Raw genomic sequence first — 16582 nt, 5'->3', positions numbered from 1 at the left:
CAGAATCACATATCTGACTGTTACTTGACATTGTAATTGGATACATGTATAATAGGCATTTCAATCGAAATCTATTCAAAATTGAGTTCCTGATATTGTGCCCAGAGTCCCCTTCTCCTTCTCAAGTCCCTCCCCAAGGGTTTCTCGGGTAAATCACTTTGGTGTCATGCTTGACTCCGTCATTATCCAAACAACTCACATAAATCCATCTGCAAAATCTGGTAACTCTACCTTTGAAATAAAGCTCGGAAAACCACTTCAAGCCACCTACTTTACTGTCTGGCACAAATGACTCATCTCTCCTCTGGATTATAAAAGCCTTGTCCTCGTTATTTCTTACCTCTTCAGTCTAGTCTCAGCATAGTGGCAAGTTTTTCAAAGGCTTCTCATCACTATCACCTATAAGACCCTCCATAATCTGGCCCCTTCACCTCTCTGACCTTTATCACCTTCAACTCTCTCCCTTGTTCTCTCTGCGCCAGCCACTCTGGCCTCCTTCCTGGTCTTAGAACATGAAATGTATGCTCTCGGCTATCTGTTAGGCTCAGTCATGAAAGCTGTACTGGAGTTGCATGAAGAGAGTTCTCAGTGAGTCACCAGGTAGGGGTAAGTGTTGTCCATGAGATAGAGACAGGTTCAAACTTGGTGCCATGCTGGGTCTGAGGTCACTCATCAAATGTCCCAGGTATACCAAGTCTAGCCACAACCCTCTGGGTGCTTGTATACTTTTGTGATAGGGCGGGGGTCTCAGGGAGTCATCAAGGTGAGGACAGCAGAGTTTATCAAGTCTGAGCAGACCAAGATTCGGCCATGCAAAGGGAGAACTCTGCATTGATCAGGCATGCAAGGAAACTATGGCCCTTGTTGTACAGCCACACAACTCAGTCTGTCCAAGATTCTGACTGGAGCACAATCTCACCAGGGTAGGGCCTCTGGGTGTCAGGAGGATGGGGCTAGTGAATTTCCCATGAAGGGGAGGTACAGGTCAGGCTTGGGAGAGGGTAGGGGGAGTGGCCCCTACTCCAGAGCCTCACAACTCAGCTTGTCCTTAATTACACCTACACTTTAGCAGGGCAGAAATGCCAGGAGTTGGGAGGGTGGGGCCACCAGGAGCCAGGAGAGTTGGGCTAGCCAATCTCCCATGAGGAAGAGATACAAGTCAGGTTCACTGGAAAGTAGGAAGATGATCCCCACCCAAAAGTCACACCACTTAGTCAGTGACACCCCCTGAATCTGCCAAGACCTCTACACTCTAGCCTGGGAAGCTGACTCTTCAGCAGGATGCAAGTTCCTCAGGGTGGGGCTTATTGTACTCCCCTAGGCTGATGCTGTATGGGAACATTTGCTCCAGCCAAGAAAAAATGGGGTGTGGAAGAGGGTCTCAGCACAGGGATCCTGGCAGCTGTCCCTTCAGCTCTCTCTCCAGAGCCACCAACACCATCTCCCTTCATGCAGCTAGTCAGCTCCGCTCTCCCTCCACCGGAGCCTAGGGTGAATGGCTGTAAGTGAGATTGTGTGCATTGACCTTTTAACAGGGCACTGCTATCTCTAGTAGACTCCCACCTTTCCCTGACAGACAGAAACCCTACCAATGTTCATAGCCAGGTGTCACATGGGTGCCTCTTCCTGGCTCTGATTCTTTGGACTGGGGAGCCCAGCTTGGAGTTCAGACCCCATACTTCTCAGGGGGCACCTTTGCAGCTGATAGATCCATCTGGAATCTCAGCCACTGCCCATGGGAGCAGGGCTAGCCCTTTTCACATCTCCACCCTTCTTACCAACCTCAGTAATGTCTTCTGTAAATCCTTGGTTATAAGGCTTCTCTTCAGGTAGTCTTCAGTTGGTTATTCGGGGGGGGGGGGGGAGGTTGATTGTTCTATATCTTAGTTGTAATTCCAATTTGGTCCTAGGAGGAAGTGAGTGTAGCTTCCACCTACTCTGCTGCCATCTTGGATTCTCTACCTGGTGGCATTCTATCCGTTTTTTTCTGCAAAGAAAATCTTAGTGATAAATTGAGAAATTGAAGGCTATGAATGTCTTTTATTTCAGGGAGAGTGACATTTAGGAGGGGGGGAAAAAGGAAAGTACTTGAGGGTAAAGGAAAATGGGTAATACTTCTCTCCTTCTTTCCAAATCAGAAACTGCTTCAATCTGCCTTTTCCCTCATGAGTCAGAAAAATAAAGTGAAACAAAATTCAGTCTATTCCTATGCCTGAGGCATTACTGTAACTAAACTGTTAGGGGATGCAAATTGAATCCTCTCTAAAACCCAGTGTACAATATACAGTTCGGACCACACGCTGAAGCCACTGATTCATAAACAGGCTTTCCTCTGAACATTCCTGGGTAAGGAGAAAAGTTTGAATCATAGAATAATTAAAAATGAAGTATTACTTTCTGATTTTCCCCTCAAGTGAACAGACAGTGAACTGAGAATGGAATCAGCTTGAGTCACTGATTATTTTTTTAAATGAGACATTTCATTAAGTTGATAGTTTACGTAAAGCAGCACTGATGGTGGGAATGGAGTTCCGGTCTCTCCCTCATTGTTGGGGGGCCTGGGACGGCTCAGCAGGCGGGTTTGGCCTGCTGCGTGCATATGCTAGGTAGAGTTGAAGCTTTTGTGTACAGTGAGTCCCTGTGACTGCTCACAAAGGCAAAGGGCAGTAGTATGGTCATTCCTCAAAAAAATTAAAAATATTTAGAAGTGCCACATGTCCCAGCAATTCCACTTCTGGGCACATTCCCCAAAGAATCAAAAGCAGGATCTCAGAAATACTTGTAACAATTAAATACTCATGTTTGTAGAAGCATTATTCACAGTAGCCAAAGGTGGAGGCAACTTAAATGTCCATCACAGATGAATGGATAAAAAATGTTATATACATACACACATATGTATGTATGTATGTATGTATGTACATTATTCAGCCTTAAAGAGAAAGAAATTCTGATACATGCTACAACATGGATGAACCTGGAGGACATTATTCTAGGTAAGGTAATCTGGAAGAGCAAGGACAAATACTGCATGCGGTGCCTAGAACAGTCAAGTTCATAGAGATGGACATAGAGATGGTTGTTGCCAGGGGCTGCTGGTGGAGAGAAGGAGTAGTTACAGTTTAACAAGTCTCAAGTTTCAGATTGGGAAGATGAGAAAGTTCTGGAGAAGGGTGGCAGTGATGGTTGCACAACCACGTGAATGCACTTAATACCTCTGAACTGTCCACTGAAAAATAGTTAAGATGATAAATTTTATGTTATGTGTAGTTTACCATCTCCCCACAGAAGCTAATGGCTCTATAGATTTATCTATTCGGGGTATTTAATATAAACAGAATCATATAATATGTGATCTTTTGTGATGGCTTCCTTTACTTACCATAATGCTTTCAGGGTTCATCTCTGTTACAGCATTAGTCAGTACTTTATTCCTTTTTATAGCGGAATGTTACTCCATTGTCGGACTAGAACACATTTTTCCAGAGGCTGTGGGGAAGAGGTAACAGTCAGTGACTGCTAGCGGGATACGGCATTTCATTTTGGAGTGATGGACATGCTCTAAAATTAGATTGTTTTGATAGTTGCACAATTCTGTGAATATATTAAACACTACCGAATTGTGCATTTTAAAAAGGTGAATTTCAGGGTATGTGAATTGTAACTCAATAAAGCAGCTATTAAGAAAAAGCTTTAAAAAAATGAATGGCACCTTAGGTGCATTAACAAAAGTACAGTGTCTGTAACAAAAATGGCAGAAAGGGCCCCAGTTCAGTAAGAAGGTGTAGACTCAGGTTGTGACTCTGGCACTTACTGGTATGGCTTCAGTCACATATTAATTTTTCTGAACCTCACATGTAGGAGATAATAAATTAATGCCTACTTTGCAGAGACAAAGAGGGGAACGAATGACATAATAGAGAATGGAAGGCTTTCTATAGCCATGATTATATGCTATATTAGCATTACTTGGAATGCAGGGTATATGTGTGTCTGGGCAGAAGGTTGCTGTTTTTTCGTTCAAAGGGCTGTTGGGGACAAGAGAATTGGATTGATTCTGAATTGTTTCGAAGAGCAAAACTGGGAACATGGATATTATTTATAAGGAAGGTAGCTGTTAAATTAATAACAGAAAGCTCTTTCCAAGGAAGGTGCCAAGAGGCTGGATTCAAGCTTTGCGTGGACTGTTCATGCAGATGGTTGAAACATATCCATGGTTCATTGCAACTCTGAAACTTTGTTTCTATATTTTTCTCAGACTTTAATATTTCTTAAGTCCAATGTTTCTCCCAAAGTATATGTCTTCTGCATCAGAAAATGTAACCCCTTCTTTCTCTCCTGCACCCATGTCTTTTCCCAGATGCTTCTATCTGTTAGCACTTTCCATTCTTTGTAACTCCCACAGCGGTGAAGCAAAAATCCTACTTTTCTAGGCAGTGGTTCGTAGCCTCAGCTGTACAAAGCAGCCACCTCGGAGCTTTACAAACGACTAATGCCTGGATCTGACGCTTAGAGATTCTCAGAGTCTGGGGTAGAGACTGGACATCAGGATTTTTAAAGCTCCCAGGTGATCCTAATGTGAAACCAACTCAAAGACTGTGCTGTAGAGAGAGTGAGTGTGTGACCCCCAACAGAACTCAGCCACCAGGCAGTGGCATGGTGAGAGGCAGTCCTCCTAGCTCTCTCGCACACACATCTTGTGCTTTGCCACGTCACCAGCTGCCTCTAAGTAGGTAAGCAACAGCTGCAGGTGAGTCTGGAACAGATGTCAAGCTGGGATTACATTCCGACAATTACTAACCCCACGAAGTTTTTTTTTCCTTCTATTAAAAAGAATTTATCCTTTACATCAATACAACTGAAGTCAAGCAGGCCAGAACTGTGTCTCTGTCAATCACCCTGGGGACATAAATGTCCAAGCCAGCCCTGGAGGAGAAGGGCAGGCTTTCTGTGTGAGGGTGTCTAAAGAAAATGTCAAACTTCATGCCAAAAATTGACATTTTGAATATCATGGTTTTTATAAAAATTTTCTCTCTCTCTTTCTTTTTTTTTTTTTTTTTAACTCCAGTCCTCTGTGCTCTAAAATATTTCGCTAAAGGATTCTCTAGCAATTCTTCACTTTTGGAGTTTTATTTCTTATGTCACATCAGGTTTGGAGGAATGGTTTGTACTCATCTCTTTCTAATCATTCCCTACAGACCCAGGAAGCAGACTTAGTCTTTGAGATAGTCGTTTCCTTTGCCCCAACCTTGAAGCTGATCTCTGAAGACAGGGCTAATGTACCACCTCACCAATTCTCCAGTTTTCTAACCAACATTTCCTCATCAACATGTTATTAGGGAAAGTGGGTCAGTGAAAGAAGAATCGACTTTTCCCCTCTCTGAACTTTCTAGGGACAGTGTAGATGGGTTTCCTGAGTGGCTCACTTGAGAAAAAGTCACCCAGAGAGTGTGTTCAGGGGACAGACCTTTATGATGCATTTTGATTTAAGAGATGACTTACCGGCTGACCTGTGGTGGTGCAGTGGATAAAGCATTGACCTGGAACACTGAGGTCGACAGTTTGAAATTCTGGGCTTGCCCCATTAAGGCACATATGGAAAGCAACCACTACGAGTTCATGAGTTGATGCTTTCCATTCCTCCGTCCTCTTTCTCTCTCTCTCTAAAAAAAGAAAAAGAAGAGATGATTTACTGTATAACTAATGTTGACATTAAGATTAAGCTACCCATCCATTCCACAGAGTCGAGATTCCATAACTAATTAAATGCTAAATTGAAGATGGTGAGTGTATTATTGTTCTTATATTTGAAAATACAGAATTGATAAGAAATTTAGCATTCCCAGGACAGTAGCAGGTAGGTGAGTAAAAAAGTAAGAACGTTCAGTGAGAGAAAGTTAATCCTTTACGTGTGAGAAATTAAGTGATAGAAAATAAGGGACACTTTAGGGAGGAAAGCTCAGAGGGGTTAGGTCTTTTAATATGAGAAACTTCAAATGTGTTGAACCTCTGAAACCTCACACTTTCTATGGCCAGATACTCAAAATATATAGTTATCTCTTTATGAAAACTCCTTAAGTATTATTTTGAAAAATCCCATCAGATATATTTGCAGAGGTAAATAATATTTCAATATATTTGTAAAAGCTGAACGCTTGACTTGTGGACTCATTGGGGGTGGATATTATCACGGTCCTGCTCCCCCAAAGAAAAATATCTATCTTACTTATAAAAAGAATCTTTCATTTTGGGCTCTCAGAAAATGTTTGGAATAGAGAAATATTATTTTCCTTAGAAGGTCTGATAAATAATTCAGACCAGCTATAAATCTTAATGAAAAAAATTGTGTTTTTTTTTCAAGGAGTCTCAGTTTCCTGTCTGTAGTGGAACATGGCTGTTCTTTGCCTATTCCACCTCTAACCACAATACTTTCTGAAAATGTCCTTTGGCTGTTTTTTTTTTTCCCCTCATTCGCAACCTTCGTGCTTCTGGTGAAATTTATTCTACCTCAGATGCTAAAGGTGGACATGTGACCCAATCTGGCCAATCAGAACTTGGATAGTGATTGTTCAGGTGAGCACATGATCCAAGTTAGGTCAATTAGAGACAGTAATGTTAATTTTAGGACATCAGTGTCAGCTAACACGTTTTCAAACAAGTTAACCTTATAGGTAACTAGAGTTAAATCTTACTTTAAAATCCTGGGCCCTGGCCAGTTTGCTCAGCAGTAGAGTGTCAGCCTGGCATGTGGAAGTTCTGGGTTCAATTCTTGATCAGGGCACACAGGAGAAGCGTCCATCTGCTTCTCCACCCTTACCCCTCTTGCTTCACTCTCTCTATCTCTCCCCTTCTTGCAGCCACAGCTTGATTGGAGCAAGTTGGCCCCAGGTGCTGAGGATGGCTACATGGCCTCTGCCTTAGGTGCTAAGAAGAGCTTGGTTGCTGAGCAATGGAGCAATGGCCTAGATGGACAAAGCATCACCCCCCTTCATGGGCTTGCTGGGTGGATCTTGGTTGGGGTGCATGCGGGAGTCTGTCTCTCTGCCTCCTCTCCTCTCACTGAATAAAAAAAAAAGGAAAAGGAAAAATAAAGAAATTCTGGGAGCAAATGTAGGAGGCATGCCTCAGAATTATCCCACCCTAAAGGGAAAGGAACTGGGTATTTCTACCCCAGTTCCCATCAGTCACTGGTGGAGGGCTACTGGTGGTGGAAGGTAGGGTTCATTAATTTCCTTACAGTTTGTGCTCTGGTGGTCAGAGAATGCTCACAGGCAAAGAACTGCATTTAGAAGTTGGTCCTGTATGCACGGAAATAGTGAGGGTAAGGGGTTATGGGTGAGGCACCAATCTGTACGCTACAATAAATAATCATCTTATACAACGTCTTAAACTATTCGATCAGAAACACCCAGCACAGATTGATTACTGACAATATTTATTCATTCAACAAATATCTGTTGTACCTTGTACTGAGGGTATATTCACTGTGCTAGATGCTGAGAATAAAGTAAGCAGAATATCTCGTTCCTCAAAGGGCTGAAAAACTATAATAGATACAAACAAGGAAGCAAGAAATTATGTGCTAATGAGGGCAGTGTGGGTACTGGGAGAACATCCATGACAAGAACCTAATTTAGGATGTGTTCTTTTAAGCACCCTCCCCAGCCTCCAGCAGCAGGAATAAAATACTTGGAAGCAGGTAAAAAAAAGGATGACAGAGGTGGAAGGGAAGTGGAGATTTTACTGTACATCCTTTTGTATTTTTAAATGTTATACTCTGTGCATGTGTTGTATATATTGAAAAGTCAACTTTTCAAAATTATAGTTTATTCTATTTTAAATGAGTAAGTCAACATCACCAATAAAATTACCAACTATAGCAGTAATCTAAAAGACTGTAAAGAGTGGATAAGAAGATTTGGGGACTCAAGTTCAATGTGGGTGCTGTGGGTACACGTCACAAGAAGGCATGTCTGGAACGTAATCTAGAAAGTTTTAACCTGACACTGCACCTTGACCAGTCTTAGGAAAGGACCACGGGGTGTGGCAGTGTGGCGGCAGGCATCTCAGAGGGCAGAGAGCCACGGACGGAGCACCTGTCCTTGTTTCCAGGTCTCTCTGGGGAACAGGCTGCACAAACAGGCTGTTGCCATTGCTGGGTCCTCCTCGTAGGGTCCTGGACGATGCTCAACAGACAATTACTAATTAAATTAATTCTATTCAGAGTGGATAAATTAACCTGTCACAACTCAATAACACTAACAATTAAGAATCTCCTTAGCTCCAGTTTTATACTCACTAAATAGCCCTCTGGCTATAATCTGGCTTCCCATGTAGATAATCCTATAAAAGCAGAGTAGGCTCTCTTAGTGAACTTTCTGGCCGCTTTGATAGTTATACATTTCTTAAATGAATGCATTGTCTCTTCTCTGTTTAGTTAGTGTGACTCAGGACCCCTAAAGGTGCTTATTACATCAGAGTAAGCTGAAGAAAATCATGTTTTGTAACCTACAGAGCCAAGCACAGGACTGGAAGTACACTGGCTCCACCCAGAAAAGCGCTCTGTGAAGTCCTAAGTCATATTGTTATTTCATTCCACTCTGAATACAGTTCATACCCAGAATTTTGAAATTCATTGCTGTGACAAAGTTCATTCAACTCGGGGCCGTCCCATTGCTCAAATTAGGAGCCGCTATCTACCTGGACAAAATCCACATGCACACCTGAGGATTCAATCAGCATTAACAGAGGACTGGAACAGCGAGAATAAAGTCACAGAAGTTTGCTGACAGTTTGGGGCCGAAACCACAGTAAGAAAGAAATTTGAAAGCTTAGGTACGAGACCAAACCTTGGTGAGCCACACAGGCCGCAATTGGCAGTATGGACTTTATGCTTTAGGCCACAGAAACTGATGTTTTAGCAGAAAGATGGTAGGATTATTGATAATTTTTATAATTAGTTGGAAACATTTTGCCTAAATTAAACACCCAATAGATACAGCCTTGCTAAGGTACCACAATGCTTTCTACCTCTGTAATCTTGTCTTCAAATGCTTTCAATCCACTCTATTAGAAAAGAGTATTCCTGACTTGATCGTATTGGTCATCAAGAATTCAGCTCAATTCCTTTCATCATATGCTTATTGAACACCTATTACATCAAGGTCGCTGTAGAAAGTACAAAAGTAATTTAGACCTTGTCCCTTGGTAAAATTGAGAGCCACAAAAGTAGTAGAAACACAATCTTGTCAAGACATGGGGCAGGGAGACCTCGTTCTAAATAATTTTACCAAATTTATTTACTTTTCATTTCGCTGAAATACATTTCTTTCCCAGTAGGATCACATGGGAGGGAGAAGGGAAGGAAAAAATATACAAATAATTCCCACCCCTAATAACTGAAATCTAAGGGAAACTGCTCCTTCTGACACAGGATGTCTGTCTCCCCAGCATTGGCCACATTCCTATTTATGCCACCTGTAAACTAAGCCCTTTTCAGCCAGTCCCTGCCTCTACTCCCCAATCGAACTATAAAGCCCAGGGCCTAGCCTCCTCTTGCCCCACAGCTGGCTGCCCTCCTCCAGATGCTGACTCTCCACCCAGCCCCGACCCTGTTCTACATCACATCTGGGGTGGAAGTATTCTAGTTTGGGGGCTGCTCCAACTCTACAGGGAATTTGGCTCTAGTCTGAGAAAGATTCAGAGCTCGGTCAGTGTTCAGGGTTTGGGAAAGGTTGTGGTGGAGTGGGCAAGCCTGCTTTCTGAGGAGTAGTATTGAAGCTGCATTTATGGCTTCAATAGATTTCTCTTTTAATTAAATTTATTGGGGTGATGTTAGGTAATAAGATTATATAGGTTTCAAGGGTACAATTCTATGAGAGATCATTGGTATATTGCATTGTGTGCTAGACTTTTTGAGCTTGCCAAGAATGGTATAATGTGACCAAGACTTGAAACTGACCTGGGTTAAAATCTCGATGCTGCCATGCTATTTATAAGCTATACGACTGTCAGCAAGTTACTTAACCTCTTTCAGCTTTAGTTTCCTTATCTGTAAAATGGGGGTATTTTCTGGGAGACTAACATGATATTCATAAAGCACTCAATACCTAGTAGGCACTTTATAAATGCTGTCTATAGTTTTTGTCACACACAGAAATGCAAATGAGGATTTAAACCAATTTTGGAATACTGCTTGTTATTAACCACTCTAAAAGGTTTTTTTTTAAAATCAATTTTAAGCAATACTTATTGACCAAAAAAATGTTTACTGTGGGACAGACAGCCTTTTACATTGTTTTTTGTTTGTTTTTTTAAACAAAGGATAGTTTTCAATGTCTATTAACTTAGGGGTAATCATGAAATGCAAAATAGATTATAGATGATAGATAGATAGATAGATGTACATATTTTATGCAACAGTAAAGTATATTCATAGAGAATTTGAATATTTTCTACTTGAATATAGTAAAAAAGCAGAAAAGAAGAGCCTTTATTTTCACAATTATTCCAATTTGCTAATATGCTTTATAGTTTCAAGAGAAAAACAAGGGTATTTAATCTTACTTTGAAATGTAACACACACAAGCACACAAAAGCAGGTGATTTTAGGTCGCTGGTTCTCGAGGGGATGATTTTCTCCCTATGCCAAATGACAGCCCTTCTGCTCAGCTCTCCATGTGGCAGCCTGACCTCTTCTCTTCCTCATGCATTAGGGTGGCTGAGCACTTAGTCGGCAACCTTGGGTCCCTCTCGGGGTGAAGCAAGCAATCTACCTTACAGAATTCTTTGTAAGGATTAAAGGAGTGACCCACTGTAAGTGCTACTCTAGTGCCCCAGCTCATACAGATCCTCAATTAATAGGAACACACAATGAAACCAGCTACATCACACAGGACGGTCCTCTGATTCCTCCCTACGCTGGGGCGCAGCGGCACCTAATTGTCTTACTGCATCCAATCCATCGATCTCAGCTGCCATCACTGCTCGTCTGGACCAGTGCCAGGGCCACCTGACCGACTTCCACCCATCCGCACTGGCCCTTCCTACCCTTCCCTCTCCACACAGAAGCCAAAGTGATCATGTTAAAAACACATCAATATAATTTGAGGAGGGGGAAATCGGGATAAATCTGTTCTAAGTCGCTTCTATTTTCAAGGAGAGGGGTTAATATATTGAAGAACTTGATGTATTTTTCAAGTTGTTAAGGAACCATGGTAAATTTCAAGGATTATGCCTACAAGAATAATAATGAAGTAAATAATGAAATGAGAAAAGCAAACAAATAGAAAAAAATTAAAATCAATTTTTAAAAAGTAAAAATGTAATCAAAAAAGAGCTAGCATCACTATTTTTAATATCATACAAAATGGGCTTTATCTTAAAAGATCATTTTTAAGGATAAGAGATGTGATTACATAATGACAAACCATTCATTTCATAATAAGGAAAGCCCTAACAGTTCTTAAGGAATACGCCTGTAATAATAAACTGACTCCAAATACATTGTTTAAATGTACAAAACTGTAAGAGAAACTGATAAATGCACAGTTGTAATGAGAGATTTCAATCCCTCCTAATGGCTGACAGGTAAAATGATGAAAAATTAATGAACAAATAAGACTTGAAGAACACCGTTAATATCCTTTATTTAAAAAATATATGTCTAAACCTCGAAATTCATCTATACTTCTCCTATGCTAGACCAATTCATCATCCCCGGCTGCTCTTGAAGTTAAAAATTACCAAAATAATAATAATAATAATAATAATAATAATAATAAGTAAATAAAAAGGCAAGATCGGATGAGTGCAGAGCGGAGCAGTCAAGCACTGAGAGGCCGAGAGGATAGGGTCTGCGGTCAGAGCACCAAGATGCGCATGCAGCACCAGACAACCTTTCCATCCTAATCGCCCGAGAATTACCCTGGTGATTTATTGGCTTTCCTAATACGTTTTGAAGGTGCTTCGGCACTGTGCATCATGCAGCACCTACTGATTGATAGATTTCCTTGCTTTCATTGAGGCGTTGCTGGACATGGTAATGGATAGCCCTGAAAAACAATTTTTATATAGCCCACTTTTTATACGAATCTATTGACATGTTTCATGACACTGTTGGTTGAAAAGGAAGATTTTAAGATAATTCGGGGGGGGTGCACACTGAGATTTTAAAACATAAATATGTGCTTGTATTTAAAACGCACTTAACTTCAAAAATCTCCACATTGTACATCTAAAGTTGAACTTCCTAAAGATGCATTCTACATCTGAAATACAAGATTTTTCTTTGTAAAGAGCTTGTTACTAATTATCATTTCTTGACAAAGACCCACTAAGTTCTCTCCACCATGGGAAGCACTTCCTCAAAAATGGGGTCTTTTCACGGCCACGAGAAAAAACTACAATTCTGAATGATAGGAGAAGTGTTCCACGTGGTTCTGGGTTTAAAGATGTCTTTCTGTTGCCATCTGTGTCCATGGCAGACTCTAAGATCCCTCTCGAGGTTTCAGAAAGCATACAAGATGGGGAGAAATCATGGAGAACGAGAGGAACCCAGAGAGGAGAGTCTTCTTGTGTGTCTTCATGGAATGCATTTCAAAACGGAAGTCAGGGACAAAATTAGAAGCACAGAAGGCAAAAATTAATGAGCTCTGTTGAGAAGCAGAAAGCCTATACCCCAAGGAAGGAACTGAGGACAGTGGCAGACAAAGCGACTCAAGTTCTCTACAATTAGTGAAGAACTACTAACATTCGAAAGTGGCCAACAAACCTGGGTCGGAGTAAACTGGTGAGTCAGAGACATAGAAGTAGGACAAGGAGTTGTGAAGGAGATCTCAACTAGCACTGGTTCATAAATTACCGAGACCACAAGACCAGGGCTCAGAGAAAAACCGCGACCCACGCTGGGTGTCATTGTTGATTCCCTGTTCAGATTACTACTCGTCCATAAGGGTGTGGTCACTTTATCCATGTGTCATCTCAGTAAATAAATGAACAAACATGATTCCGATTCCTTTAGATGTTAAGGAGGTGAGTTGGGAGGGCTGGTTGGACACTTGAGTCCTCAGATACAGAAAGAAAGCCATGCCCCATGTAAAATGGCTCTCTAACCCTAGGAGTCATCTCATCAGTTGACACACAGTTAGTTGTGCACCGGAGGTGTTTAGTTTAACTCTCGGGAAAAGAAACAAAGGATAGGTCAAATTTTTTTAAATAATCACCCAAACTTCCCACATTGTGCTGCCTGTCTACACAGTCAGGCAGAGTTTCTTCAAATGTAAGTGTAGAATACATTTCTGATGTCCAAAAAGTCAAATTTCAATGTTTTGGTTCTCAGAAAAATGTTTAGAGAAAATAACACTCTATTTTTCTCTCACTAAGAAATGGAGTTCTTAGTATTGCTTTATGTCACTTGAGATGAATAAGAATGACTTGATCTAAAACTAATTCCATAAACAAGAAAAAAAGGCTGCACAATCCCAATGGTAATTTTGACATGAAAGCATGCTTACCTAAATGGAATGTGTCCATATTTAGTTTTCAAATGTACAATTAGTTGTCATATTATTTTATTTTTGAAAGGATTATATTTATTTCTTTTAGAGAGTGGGGAGAGAGAGAGAGAGAGAGAGAGAGAAGAGGGGAGGGGCAGGAAGCATCAACTCCCATATGTGCCTTGACCAGGCAAGCCCAGGGTTTCAAACTGGCGACCTCAGCATTCTAGGCTGATGCTTTATCCACTGCACCACCACAGGTCAGACCTAGTTGTCATTTTAGAAAGAAGGAACCAGAAACAAGATGTCTTAGAATCTTCAGCATGTTACTGTAGTCTGTCTATAGCTGACACCTATGATTTATCTTACTTTCTGACAACAGGTATCTGCTTTTAAACAAGGCATTCAGAGTCAACAAGAGGTAAGCAAGGACCAGGGCCCCTTAGCTAGCTTGCCCTCTTCCCCATAGTTAAATTTCATAAAGCACCCTGCAGATATAGAGCATAAGAGAGAAAAAAGAGAAGCACCATGTGGTATAAGCTAATAATTATTTATTTTTCTAATCAAAGGCTCTCGCATTTCACATGCCTGGCACTACTCTGGCCCACCCAGGCCCTGAAGCTATTTTTCTTTCTTCAAATTAAGAATTTGCTGATCAAATCAAATGCTGATTCTGTATCTAAAATGATATGTTTTCTCTTTGTGCCAGTGATTAGGTCCCCCTAAGAAACTAATTGCTGCCATTTCAAATTGTACAAGTAGCAAAGTGCTCTCCTTAACAAAGAATTCCAGTTATGTCCCCCTACTTTTTCACCATTTGAAAGCCATATTTTTTTTCAGCTCTGTTATTCAGTGCATAAACATGGCAAAATGTAATCAAATGAGGAAAGCCAACACGGGTAACATTATTTTTTTGTATTTTTTCTGAAGTGAGAAGCGGGGAGGCAGTTAGACAGACTCCCGCATGCGCCCAACTGGATCTACCCGGCATGCCCACCAGGGGGCGATGCTCTGCCCATGTGGGACATTGCTTCATTTCAACTGGAGCCCTTCTAGTGCCTGCGGCAGAGACCATGGATGCGTTGTCCATGCCTGGGCCAACTTTGCTCCAATGGAGTCTTGATTGCAGGAGGAGAAGAGAGAGACAGAGAGAAAGGGGGAGGGGTGGAGAAGCAGATGGGCACTCTTCTGTGTGCCCTGGCGGGGAATCAAACCCGGGACTTCTGCATGCCAGGCCGATGCTCTACCACTGAGCCAACTGGCCAGGGCAACGTGGGTAACATTTAAGTATATATTTCCTTTTGCAAGTGCATTATCTCTCATCAATCTTATATGCATGTAGGTATAAATACTTAGATAACTTTAAGTATATTTCCTTTTGCAAGTGCATTAAGAGACTTCGATCTTATCTTCAGTTCTCCATACTGCCATATTCATAAGTTTAAGTTCAGTTGGTGGTGGGTCAACTCTCTGCTTGTTTTGCCAACCAAGCCTAAGTAGTGGAGCCTCTTTTTGTCATGTTCACCCTAACCAATATGTACGATAAGCACCAGTTTGCATTATATGATTTCAGGGCCACTTCTCCACTTTGCCATGTCTCCTTGCCGATGGTGGACACTTGACAGCTAGAGTTATGTTAAGGAACTTTATCAGAATACAGATTTTCTCTGTAAAGGTGACTCTTGATCCCTGCTTGATACAGAGGTAAGTCAACCAGACCTAATGTGAATGGATGTGTCGGAGCCTTTCTTGAGAGCTGGCTGTGAGGAGGTTCAAATGAAACAGGAGAGTCACGGGAGACAGAGGGAATGGAGCGATAAAGAGAAAGAATGGGGGCCCTTGCCAGTTAACTCAGTCAGTTAAAAGCATCATCCCAAAATGACAAGATTGCAGGTTTGATCCCCAGTGAGGGCACACACAGGAAGCAGTCAATGAGTGCATGACTGAGTGGAACAACAAATGAATGCTTTCCTTCCTCCTCTCCTCTCTCTCCCTTCACCTCTCTGTCTCTCTATAAAAAAAAAAAAAAAAAAAAAAAGCCCTGACCAGATAGCTCCATGGGTATGAGCATCCTCTCGAAGCTGGAGATTGCTGGTTCGATTCCCTGGTCAGGGCACATACAAGGAGCAGCTTCATGTTCCTGCCCCTCTCTCTCTCTCTCTCTCTCTCCCTCTCCCTGCATCTCTCTCTTTCTCAAAAAAAAAAAAAAACAAAACAAAAAAAAACAGAACAAAGAAATCCAGATAGAATGGGAAAAGGCAGAGGATCCAGGATACAGAAAGTTCTTTTAAAGAGGTGGACAGGCCATTTTCCTACTGAAAATGCCTTTACAGGGGAATCTTCAGTGAACAAAATGCGCCGCCCCTGAAATGTCTTTGAGAGCTATTGTTGGTGGATAATAATCAAAAGCTGCCCACTGCAGCAACCCCACATGCTTGGTTTCAGAAAGAACATCTCCAGTGGTTTCCGCTTCCTTTTTGTGCTGCCAGAAAACAACAGGGCCAAATGGTAGGGACAGTTATTTGGCAAGAGACCGAAGTTGCCAGAGGAGTGCAGACTGAGAACAAGCAAAATTAAAATGAATTTACCACCTGGGATTTTCTAACAACTTACCTGGAATGGGAAGGAAATTGTAAACTTGCACTTAAACATCTAGTGCCAACTGGAATTAAACTGCGTGTTGTGTCCACTGTGATAAAGCTTTACTCACTTAATGGTTTCACAACACCTAAGCAATCTACTCAAAGGTTTTAGTCTTGCACAAAATGAACTGATTTAGAAACAGAAATGTGTTTCTTTATATTACTAGTCTAGGTGCTGTTATACTTCTTTTCAGAATTATTTCTGTTCAAAATAATATTGTAAAATACCATACTAGTGCCTGTTTAAGAACCAAAATAACTTTCAGGGGGAAATAAATAAGAACATAAAGGTATTGCTGAACACATTTAAATTTATTGGTAAAATTGGACCTGGAAATAGTTTCTTCCTTAAGCTTTGTATGGAGAAACTTTTACTAGAACACATTTTTTTAATGCCTAAATTCTTAATATACTGTGTCTCGGACAATATATTTTAGTTCAAGT

This window comes from Saccopteryx bilineata, chromosome 1 (assembly GCF_036850765.1).
Source record: "Saccopteryx bilineata isolate mSacBil1 chromosome 1, mSacBil1_pri_phased_curated, whole genome shotgun sequence".
Taxonomy (NCBI): Eukaryota; Metazoa; Chordata; class Mammalia; order Chiroptera; family Emballonuridae; genus Saccopteryx; species Saccopteryx bilineata.
This window is presented reverse-complemented; position numbering follows the sequence as displayed.